Consider the following 13,016-nt stretch of genomic DNA (forward strand, 5'->3'; position numbering starts at 1 on the left):
ATCTTGCACAATTTTATAATGGGATGAACATCCTTATATGTATGTAAAATTTGAACTCTGTGTTAAACTTCTCTAAGATACAGCAATGGAAATGGAATAAGTGGTTTGCATGATGAGAATTTCTTAGACTTTTCCCAAATTACCCTTCAGAATGATTGTTCCAAATGAGGAATGTTAAGTATCTATCATACTGCCTGTTTACCAACATCCTATTTTTAATCTTTGGCAATTTGTTAATCATTTAATTTTTGATCTTTTAAAAAAAGAGCTGCTTTCTAATTGATCATTTATTGTCCTGTAATTTCATAATTGACTTACTTTAAAAAAAATCAAGGACTTTCTAGGTTGGTTGGACTGTAGTCCTAGGCATATGTCATACTGCATTATGAAAACTAGAATGTCTCAGCAGCACTGCACCCTTTCATACCAGGTGGACCTGTCTTTTAGTAGAAGGAATTTCATGAGGAGACTTGAGTGTTGAGTTTTAGTTCTGGCTCTGCTAGTAGTTGGTTACCTGAATTTAAATGTTTCACATCAAATTGAAACTTTCTCACCTGAACATGGAAGTAGTATCTTAAATACTTTCAGGTCTCAAAATACTTTGAAGTGGTGAGTTTTTAAAAATAGTTTCTGGTGTTGCTTATGCTAATTCCTACATGATTAAATTAGATTAGAGGTATTTTATTTCTACTCTATATGCATGCAAATCAAAATCTTGCTGTTTAACATAAAGGAAGTTAATAAATCACCTTATTTAATGGAGTTGGTATTACATAAGTTGTTGAATTTAAGCTTTCCTATTTTGAGTGCCTTTAAAATTTTGTATTTGGAATCTAAAATGGAAAGGAAATTTTTATGTAGTCTGTAAAATTGCTTCATTATTATATTCTTCTGAATTATTTGCAGCAACTTTCATTTTTTACCTTAGATTATGCAAGCAGAATATTCATGTATTCTTCACTGTCTTTTAGTGAGTCCTTGAGAAACTTATGATAAAGATTAGCTCAGTGAGTAGGTAAGTGTGTGCTCTGTTGTGGGTGAACAGCAAGTCTTTATACAGAACAGGATAAAGGACTAGCCAGAATGGTTGATTTCCTCATCTACTGGCCACTGGTAAAGGTCTTGAATTTTGCTTTGGTAGCAAATTCCCCCTAGATTAGGGGTTGGCAAATGTTTTCTGTGAAGGAATAAGTACTTTGGGTTTCACAGGTCATACGGTTTCTAGTCCCAACTCTTCTCCTTTGCCATTGTAGCCCTGAAGCAGGGATAGACAATGTATAATCAATTAATGTGAATATGTTTTTATAAAACTTTTTTACACAAAGACGATGCACTGGATTTGATCTGCAGACCCTAATTTCCTGTCTCTTACCTAGATGGTATATATTCCTTGTAGTTCACAGTTGGCTAAAATTAATCTAAACTTCCATTCTGATCCTCCCTTAGTTTCACATACTCTTATATAATTGGCTGGTTTAAATACTATTTATGGTCATAACTTTAGGAAGTAAGGAAAAGCAGAAAATTAGGAATTAGTGTTAAAGTACGCTAGTCCTTTTATTTGCTGAGAGCTGTTGAATTTACATTGCTTTCATTGCTTACATTAATCAAAAGTGTTGATCAATGTAGGTTGTGATAGGTTGCTGTAAATTCTAATTATTATTATTATTACATTTTGGTACTGGTGATTGAACCTAGTACCTTGTGCATACTAAGTACATGCAGTGTCACTAAGCTGCATCTCAGCTTGTTGCAAATTCTTTAAATTATTCTCAGTGCTTGGCTATCTAAATAATGATAAGCTTTACCTGAGTATTTCAGAATAATAGACTATTATTTTAAAGAATTTTATGAAATATGGGAGGTTTCATTTTGCTATGCAGAGACTTTTGGAAAAATAACTACCATCTTCTATAATCATCATTTAATTTCAAAAATGATCCCCCAAATATCAAAGAAGTATTTAAATTCAATAATGGAAAATAATTTAACATTGATGAAAAATTACTGTAGTGTTACTTTTTATTGGAGATTACAGAATGCCTCATTGAGTAGAAGTGTCAGTCGAAAGCTGGCATGGGGAAGTAGTGTGATACAGTTGCAGACAGAGAGATGCAGTTGTAAAACTTACTGATCAGTACTATTCAGATTAAAATTTGTATGTTGCTGTGTTAAATTGTACATGACGCATAGTAAGAGGCGTATCATGAACTAACCGATGTGACAGGAGGAACGTGCCTCACAGTGGTGATGAAAGACATGTGGAGATGGAGAGTGGGATGTGTTTGAAGAAAATGATCTTTATTTTGGAGAAGATAAATTTAAGGAGGGGGAATTTTCTTCACATATCTGAATGACTATCATAAGTAAGGAATAGAATTGTTCTGTTGTTTCTTGGTAGGAAAATTAGAAACAGTTTCTGCTTCCATATTTAATGTACTATATTAGAATTTCTCATAATGAAAATTGGCTCTGTCCTCAAAATTATGGGAGGTATTCAAACAAAAGCTTCATGAGTGATTCTCAAAGTACCTAAACTATCAGCATTGCTATCACCTGTAGATATTTTGTAATTTCATATATAATTATAATAATTATAGATCACCAAGCTTAAGCTAACAAATTGAACTTATTTCACTCGTATGAAACTGTTTAAAGTATTTTCAAATCATAATTGATTTTGATCACTTGATACTAACTTTATACACATTATAAATTGGTAACATGATATTGCTTAGTCATTGGTGATGGAACCTCAGAATACTTTGTTAGAACATTTAAGCATAAAGTTCTATTTCCTAATATAAAATTTAAGTTGATCTTTGAATAAGTAGCTAGTTCCTAGACCAGAGGTACTTCTTCAGTCTAAAAGATACCGGTAGCTGAAAAAATTACTGCATTGAGAGTGCTTGCTGTTTTTGTATCTATTGATGTCAGAATATTAGAAGGGAAACAGGACACAACTGGTAGGTAAGAATTTTTCCTCTCATCTTGCATTATTATAGCACCTACCTATAAAATAACTGAGTAGCAAGGCATGCTGTCATCGATGATTATGCTGTACATTTTATAATGGTTCCCTCAGGTAATGCTGATGACTGAGATTATTGCCTCCTTCAGGTTGCTGTTGTGGATGAATTATTTTTTTTGCCCATGGTGTCTTCATGAGTTCGTTAGTACTATGTGAAGAACTTGAGTGTTTAGATTTTCCATTTATTCCAGAGTTCTCTGATGATTCCAGAGCAGTTTGTATTTATGTATTATGTTACTCTGTGTGTGTTTGTGTGTATGTACAGGTGTGCATGCATGCATGCACGTACACGTTTATTTAATTCTAACACAAGATTTTGGCTATTAGCATATAAGAATAATGGAGAAAAATAAAAGCCAGTTCTTCTTATTTGGAAGCTACGATGTGATGCATTTAGTTTTTCTTTCTTTCTTTTTCTTTGGTACTGGGAATTGAACTCAGGCCCTCACACTGGCCAGGCAGGTGCTGTGCCACTGAGTTACTATGTCCTCAGTCCCAGTTAGTTTTTCTTATGTTGTAAATTATGTTTAAATGCACGTTTTGTGTTTTAAAGTATGGTTTGACTTTATATGATATAGTCATATTTCCCCCTATTATCCTAAGAATTGAAACCAAATAGAATATAAATGCCATTATTTAAAAACTATTGGAGGCCAAGTACATCCAGCTGTAAGGAGAACCTGAGTTCTAATCTTTCAATTTGGCAATGTAAACTTTGGGAAAGTACGTACATTATTTTTTTCTGAAGATGATGCTCTGAATTATTTGTTAAATGTGGTATTACATAATTTAAGAAGTCCTAAAAAATTGAAAGTTAAAGAATATTAAGTCATATTGACTTGAGTTTTGTGGTTACTAAAAATTAAATACTTGAACTGTAAAATTAGAATTAATAAAAGTATTTTAACTATTTCATAAATGTAATTTTTTCTGGGAATTTTTTCTATTTTAAATTTATTCATTTGAATCTAGTACACAATAGAATTCAATGTTCATTTTTAGTGAATTGAGCCGGATGTGGTGGGATCACACACCTGTGGTCACAGCACTCGGAAGCCTGAGGCAGAAAGATCATTGCACATTTGAGACCAGCCTGGGCTACAAAGTGAGCTCAAGGCCAGCCTGAAGTACATAGTGAGACCCTGTCTCAAAAAGAGAAAAATAAATAAAATTGTGAATTGAATGTTGAAACAAAGACAAAAGACAATTTTCATTAAAGTGTTTTAAGAAAGGCCAGAAAACATAAACCTTTTAATTAGAAGCACCTTAATTAACTGACTTCTTTCCGTTTGTCAGTTAATTGTGGAAATCCACCTCACAGATTTAAAAGGTCAAATTTAATGTAATGTTAAATGAAGTGCATGGAAGTATAAAGTGACTTGGTAAATTTGAAAGTCCTAGCTTACAATTTTGAGTCAGTATTTTAGCAGTGTGGTATTGAATATTACCTAATGGTATTGTAAAACTTTTGAAAGTCAATTAAAATGTGCCTTAGCTGAATGCCCAATGATGTTTCCAGCCAGTGCTTATGCAGAAAGACACCATTAGGTGCTAGAAGCACTGGACTGGAGTCCATTTTCAGCTTTGCAGGTGAGTTATGGTTTGTTTATGGGGGAAAAAAAATCACTGTACTTTGCTTTATTAATGTAAATTAGAATTGAATATTATGACTTCTTTGACCCTTCTATCCCTTTTTATGACAAGACAAAAAGACTTTGTCATTGTAATTTTAAATATTTTGCATTTTTTCCTTTCCTTAATTTCAGCAGCAGCAGTCTACACCTTATTATCTCACTTTTACTGACGGAGTAGCTGAGACACATACAAATTGCATTTGTTAAAATTTTTTGCTACTGGGAACTGAACTCACGACCTCGTGCTTGTCAAGTGGGTGCTTATGCTACTGAGCTGAACCCCAGGCCCCTGCATTCTTTTCTTAACTTTATATACATAGGTAGTATCAGCACTAACAAGAATCCAGTTCTTCTGATTTTTATTTTTGTGTATTTCAATACTAAACCATTTTGTCTTTGGTGCTGGCTGTTTGTGATAACTTACTGGATTATAAAAGTAATTTTTTATAAATTCAATTAAAATGGAAATGATTCATGGAAATGTGTATTTTGATTAATTCAGGTAAAATATTTTTGTGTATGTGAATGTAAATACTGGTATCTTTACAGACTCCTATATTCTCTGCTGGTGAAGTTAGCTGAGATCTTTAAATTCTACTTTGTTACTTACATCATTAAAATATGTGTAGTAGGACAATGACCAGGTGAAACTGGAAGTTACTTGGTGTGTGAGTCTGAGGGTGAGATTGTGTCAGATACATGACTCTCTCTGTTCCAGTTGAAGTGTAAAGTTTCTGCAAGCATCTACAATTCTGCCTTGAATTCTTCAGTCATACACTGAAGGGTAGGTTGGAAGTCCTGGATAAATAACACCCAGAGAGTACCTGTCAGCTAGTGATGGATGGGAGTGGAGGATAATTATTTGGGCCTTTAAATCTGTCTAGTGATAGTTTAAACCTTGTTTCACTCCATCTCCTAAAGTTACCAGAAGGACTATTCTCATTCTCCGAAGCAGGAAAGTGTTAAGCTGATGTTTATTTTACTCCTCTTCTCTGTCACTTGCCGTATCACTGTGTTACCTGTGATTTCTTCCTAAATAAGCCTGTTGTTTTTGAATCCTGGTCTCTGAGACTGTTTCTGGGACAAAACACATACTTGATTAGAGAAATGACTTACTAATAATGTTCATATTTTATAAGAAATTCTAAAAATAATCAAAATTTGAAACCAGTATTTGAATATTCTATTTTACTTCATTATATGATCACATTTATGTTTCTTTGCTGCTTTTTGTAGTAAGAGATTCAACATTAAAACTCAAGTAAAAATTTAAAGGTCTTAGGTAGAAATTCTTCTCAGTCTTTTTTAAAGAGCCATAGAGTAATTTTACAAGTGAGTTATGGACCAAACCAATGGGCTATGGATTTTTTTTATAGAAATTTAATGAAAATAGGGAATTTTGTTTAATCACAATTAGAGATTATTTGGTAGTTGAATCATACTTTCCATTTTCTTACCAAGACTACTTACTAATAATCAGGGACTAGTATTAACCTTGCGGATCACTGATTGTAATGAAAAATTTAGTGCCTGAATAATTTTCATAAACATTATACTGTGGTTTTTGTTAAAGTGAATCTTTTTGTAGTTCACTGTAAGTACAGAAAAGGAGAGCAGGATATTCCAATCAGTTCTTTGCTTGGTTTTGTGTTTAGATTGGTTTTTTTTGGGTGTTTTGTTACTTCTGTTGCCTGTGTCTCTTGCATCTTTTGCAGATCTTCAATACTGTCTTTTCTTAAAAAGTACAAGTATTAGATTTTACAATTATTTTTAAAATTATGTGACAAATGTGTATTTCATTTTAGGAATGTGGCCCCTTATCAATCATCTTTCTTTTTCTGTGTAAAAATCGTGTGTGTCTCCAATGCACTCTTGATTTTATCGATGGGAAAGAACCTAGATGAAATTTAAACAGATGTTATAGCTATTCTAAGAGTAGCCTGCACAAAAATCTACTCAAGGAGTAACATTTAAAGAGTATATTTTAGTTATCTCAATTAGTAAGTAACATCTGTAAGCCTTTCCATCTGTCTCTCTCTGTGTGTGTGTCTATCTATCTATCTATCTATCTATCTATCTATCTATCTATCTATCTGTCTGTCTATCTACATTTTAAACAAAAATACCAGAGAGTATAGAGTCTACTTGGTTGTCTTATGGTACCTTCAGACTCTGCTATATACTTTTGAATATGTGGTGGGACATTTCTTGACTTTGAGACTGTAGTTGTCAGAAATGGCCAAAGATCAGCATGGTGATTAGATGGGATAACACAGGTTAGAGGGAGAAAATGAATTGGCTCCACTGTGACCAGCTACCTCAGATCTCCGCAGTGGCACAGTGGAATAAGCTTACACTGTGGTAATGATTTGTAAATACACTTGTGTGAATAGAAAAAAAATGGTGGTGGTTTTTAGACATAATCCATACAGCTGCCTAATATATTGCCAAACTCTTAGTCAAGGCTTTTGACATTTCAGATGTCCCAATATGGTGAATTGAAAATTTGTTTAAAAACTAATCTTTAAGATCTGTCCAGAAAACTACCTTATTTTCTGAACATCACTATAAGGAGTATTAAAATAGTATTCTTTAAAATGAGAAGTATTCTTTTAGAATCTTACTAACTAGAAGCTGAATATGAATGTTAAATATGAACAATTTTAAAATGTGTAAAACATGCCTGAAAAAATTCATCTCTTTTTGAAAGTGTACATGTGTTCCATAAACAATAAAATTCTTATGCAATACTTCTGTACTAAGTATTAAGGTACAGCCAAATCTTTATTAGGTTTAAAAAGAATTCCCTTCTGCTAATATATTTGACAATGTCGTGTCTGTGGATGTTGGTTATGTTAATGAATGTTATAGATGTTACTTTATTCCTATTTATGTAATTGTCCAGAAAAGTTAACAGGTAAAACAATACTGCCTGTTTTAACAGTTAAATTATTTTATAAATCTATATTTTAAAAAGCAGATCTCCCAAATGGTCATATTTCTGTTTCTTTTCATTTTTTGTTTTAGGAAAACACTGTACTTTTCAGTAATCTAGTCCTTGAAGTGTTCATTTTGGGTTTTGCCATTTAAATAATTCTTCATCTTTATTATCGCTTATAAAAAACTTAACTAACTTTATTGAATATGAAAGTTGAACCAGTTGTTAGTATTGAAATAGTTTACGTTGAAATTTCAGTCTGGTGTTTCACGGATGCTAAGTAACATGGAGTTTGTGTGAAGGCTATCACTCTTTACTCATGTATTTACGAAAGTTAATACTAGATTCAGATTGCTTGATTGTAATTTATATTTTACATGTAATGTAAATATCTTTGCATTTATAATGTATATATGTAATTTAAATATTTTTATAATTTATACATAGTTTTGAAGTAGAGATTAAAATGCTTTTTTAATTATATTTGTTATTATTGTTATATTGTTATATTGTTATAATTATATTTGTTATTATTACTTTTATTCAGTGTATAACAGCTTTCTTTTTTGTACCAAGAACAAACTCAGGATGTTATGCTTTCCAGGTAGGCACTTGTGCTGCCGAGCTGTATTCCTGGCCCTGAGCTGTATCCCCTGCCCATTAGCTTTTGTATGTTACAGCTTGTATGTTCTTTTTTGTTTTCCTCAGATTGTTATTGTTTGAACTGAAGAGAGAGTTGTCCATAGTATAGTAGCTTGAGGTTTCTATGCCCTACTTATCTGACAGACGTTATTCCTCCTATAAATTATAAAAAATTTTTAGCAGAAATTTTATATGAATTTAAATATATTACAGGATAATAGCAAGCTTGATGAACAGTATAAAGTGATATAATTCTCTCATAACAGTGTTTGGAACATTAGTCTTTAAAAATTGAACCTTTACTAAATTTTGTACTCATATGCAGACCACTTGAAGAACACCCTCAAGAGAGTAACAGATGGATTGTGAGAAAATAGAGACATTGAGGTTTTTGAACGTGAGAATTTTGTCATGTTTGGTGAAGACGTTCTGTCAGTTGAAGATAATGAGGTCCTGAAATGGAAAAATACAGCAAAATTAACATGAGTACAAAATGTTTTTAAAAAATCTATTAGTGATTAAACTAAATTGGTTATCCCTAGATAAGGCATCAGCATATTTTAGTGATCTATATGTTTAGAGTCTAAAGGAGAAAATAAGTCTGTCTGCCTCTCACTTTTAAGTTAATCGACACAGGTAATTCAGTACATTATTACTGATTAAAACTCTATAATGCTATTACTTGTGAACATTTGAAAAGAAATTTCTTGTAGACAGGCCTGGTGGTGCATGCCCGTAATCTCAGCACTCGGGTGCGGCAGGAAGATTGCTGTGAATTTGAGGCCAACCTAAACTACGTAGTGAGGCCCTGTCTTAAAAAATTTTTTTCCTCTAACATAGAAGATACTGTTAATGAAAGAAACTGATCTATTTCTACTTCCCTCTGTTGCATTTTCCCCTTGGATATCAAACAATACAGAAACAACAAAGCCTGCTTTTGAAATCTTGAAGAGAATATATGGGAGGAACTTGGGTTTTTATTTTTCAAGCCAGTTCTAAGCCTGTTTTTTCTGATACTTGATATCTTGATTTTCTAGTATCCTTAGACATTATTTTATAAAATGGAGACTGGAGTTCAAGGAATTTATACCCTTTACCAAATGGCCCCATGATTACAAGAATGGGATATTGCACATTGTCCATTTGTAATTTTCCGGGATCCTTTATGGACTCCTCCCTCCAAAGTAAACACCAAACTCCTTCCCTTTTTCCTTTTCATCCTCTCTTTTGTGTATTTTTCTCTTTCCTTGAAAAACACCAGGGAGAAAATTACTGTGTTCGTTAGTACAAGTGTCCTTAGTGTTGCCTCCTAGCATAGTATCTCTACCATTAATCATAAGGTCCCGGAACTTTCTAGGTGTCAGTCACCCTACCCTTACCCAGTCCTTGGTTTAGTGTGCAGGGACATGCCTGTAGCCCAGCTGCTTTGGATGCAGAAGGAGCAGGATCACAGATCTGACGTTAGTCTGGAGAGCTTAGCAAGGGCCTGTCTCTGAAGAGGGCTGGGGGTGTAGCTGTTCTGGTAGAGAACCCTTGTGTTCAGTGCTCGGTGCCATTCAAAAACAAAACGAAACAAAACAAAAAAGGGTAAACGTACCAAGTTTCATTGCTTATGGCAAATAATGTTTTGATCTTTTGTCAAATCTTTTAAAAGGGAAAAAATAATTCTATACAACTTTGTAAACATGCATGTATGTTTTCTTCACTTCTCAAATGATTAATAAAAGTTTTTTTTCTTAAAAGAAATTTCCCCTTGAATGAAATGGTTTTGTACAAGTCTGAAATAATATTTTAATCTGGTTCCTTTTATGTATCAATTTTGTTACTGTATCTTAATCAAAGATTTACTTTTCTCCTAAGAAATAATTGTTTCCCATTAGATTTTATTGGTACATTTTATATATATATATATATATATATATATATATATATGTACATTTACACACACACATATATATGATGATCACATTCATCATAGAGTTTGTACCTGCACATGATATAACTTGTTTTTTTCCCCATCTCCCTATAGAATTACATTTTTAAAATGTTTTTGGGTGAGTTAAATGTCTAGACTACCTGACCAAAGTAGTTTGCTAAACTAATGAAAAATGGTTGGTCGTCTCTTTTATAATGTATTACCTACCATTTATATACTGTCAAATCAAGAGTTCTCAAAAGAAAAATGAAAATTTTTGAAAGTATAATAACTTCTTATTACTTTCTGCTTGGGGAACTCATAGCATCATTTTTGGACGAGGAAAGTGCTAATTATTAACATTGTTTAGCAGGATCCTTGTGCATTTTGGTTGACATCATTTTATAAAGTTTTGTATAGATAAAAATGTAGAGGTAAATGACAATAATATGAGGAAATAAAGATTGGGGAGGGAAATTGAGAAAATGTTTGAATCAAAATGGAGAGAGCCAGATGTGGTGCACACCTGTAACCCAAGCACTTGGGAGGCTGAGGCAGGCACACACCTGTATTCCCAGCACTGCAGAGGCTGAGGCAGGAGGATCACTGCCAAGTTTGAGGCAAGTCTGAACTGCATAGTGAAACTGTCTCCAAAAGACAGACAACAAAAACAAAATGGAGAGATCAGATCATATCTGTAGATATAAGAATTATTCTGTGTAATGGTGAGGTGCTGTTTTTGTAGTCAGTAAACAGGCACAAATGAAACTGATGCTGAAGAAGAAACTAAATTCATCTAATTTAAGGAATGTAGCAGATTTCTCAATCACGGGAACTTTGGGTGAACAGTTTGGAGATAACTTCAGGAATTGTTTAGATACTTCTGCCTATGGAAAGTTTCATAGATTATGTGATCTTTAGAAATTGCTTTTAGTTTAGAGTGGGATGGTAGAATTTACTAGTAAGGGTAATGTAACAACCATTCTTTGACTTGTGCATTGTGGGTATGCGGATAGGCAGGAACCAAGAAAGTGTCTCAGGAAAATTTTGAATTCATTGCTTTTATCTTAAATTCAAATTGCTAAGCAAGGTAGTTAACATCAGGAAGACACTGAGTCCATATAAACAGGACAAAATAAAATTATGTATACGAAACCCTTAGATGTTTCAGTGCCAAGTGATAAATTACATAAAAGTTACAGCTTTTGAAATACAAACTTAAAACATTTCTTGGTAACTAGAATTAGGATCACTTGTAGGGAAAATCTGAATTTGTAGTCTTGATACAGAAAACTTTCAACTTTATTAAAATTTTTAAAAAATGAAGTTAAGTTTTATTCTTTGGTAATAAACTGATTTCCTTAATCTGTCACAGATAAAGTATTTGCATTTCTTAGGTAATTTATGTGTGAGTTATATATGTTTGTGTGTGTGTGTGTATGTATGTATATATATATATATATATATATATATATTTTTTTTTTTTTAAGTTAAATCATGACCCTATTGCTTGAGTACATAAACAAATTCATGCCACCAGGATGGAGGCTGTGGATGACTCTTCCTGCTGGGGAGAGCCTGCTTGGTTCTATAATATCAAGTTGATGGTGAATCTGGCTTGATGAAGGTCAGAGAGAACTTGTCTTCCTGATCCTTTCTGTTCCTCTCAAGATGGAACAACAGCTGCTTTCTTTTTGTTTTTTCTTTCAGTACCAGGAATCAACCTTGTGCTTGCCAGGCAGGCACTGTGCCACTGAACTATGTACCCGGCCTCAGCAACTACTTTCTTAGTTAAGTGATAGAGATCCCTCAGGGAGATCAGGAGTGAGTCCTTTAGGCTTTAGGATTCTCCAGATTATAGTACCTGTCACAAAATGTGTTTGTGTAACACCATGGAGTCTCTTGTGGTCACAGTGATAAGTGAGGGAGTCAGTCCTTTCTTGGCCACTTTGTAAATCTCCATGTCCTCTGAGGTCAGCTTCGGTCAAGGGGGCCACTGTGGCTGTATGCAATGTGCAGGGACAGACACGCATGCTGGTGGTGGTTTGGAAGCAAAGGCTATGCTTTTTAAATAGTGGGATACTTAAACTTTTTTTGACAATACTTTAACATTTCCTTTAAAATGTCCCGTAATTTAAAAATATTTCTTAACACTTAGCATTTTAAATATACACATTGTAATTGAAAATAATTGTAGTATTCAACTTCTGTATAGACTGTACAACAGGTCAACTCCTACCATAGGAAGAACAAATACAAATAAACTCTGACCTGACAAAAATGCAAAGTCTACATAACACAATTTAAGCAGTATACAAATCCTGGGCTTCCAGTAAAAGAGAATGTAGTTTGGTTTGCGCTGATGCAACTTGAAGAAGATGTGTCTGTCAAGCAGTGAGACCTCGTGTCTTCTCCAAGTTACTTCTGAGGCAGTAACTTCAGCCCGTCATACCTATTCAGAGAGTAGTATCAGAGTGCTTTCGCACTTTTTAGTTATCTTCACAGCTGGGGGTGGGGATAATTTTTCATTGTCACAAGTTGGAAATACAGGAAATGGGATATGTAGGAAATTTGGGTGGGCTGGTTCACCTGTACTTGGGAAAATCCAACTAGTTTTAAATAAGAAAGATATTTTTCTTGGGCTGTGAGAAATGGTCAAGTGGTCAGCTCTGCCTCTCCAAGATTTGGAATGCAGGTACTGGAAAATAACGTGGGAAAGAAAAGGGGAGAGGTGAATCCTGGGGATGTAAGAAAGATCCGCTAGGGAAATTTGAGCCCATAAATTGAAGATGCAAAACTAAATGTGAAAAAAAGAAAGGGCGCTGTGCACTTGCTTTCTGACTACCAGTTTGTGAC

The sequence above is a fragment of the Cavia porcellus genome, unplaced genomic scaffold (genome assembly GCF_034190915.1).
Source record: "Cavia porcellus strain 051 isolate PalLab524CR breed Dunkin Hartley unplaced genomic scaffold, mCavPor4.1 scaffold_1, whole genome shotgun sequence".
NCBI classification, from domain to species: Eukaryota; Metazoa; Chordata; class Mammalia; order Rodentia; family Caviidae; genus Cavia; species Cavia porcellus.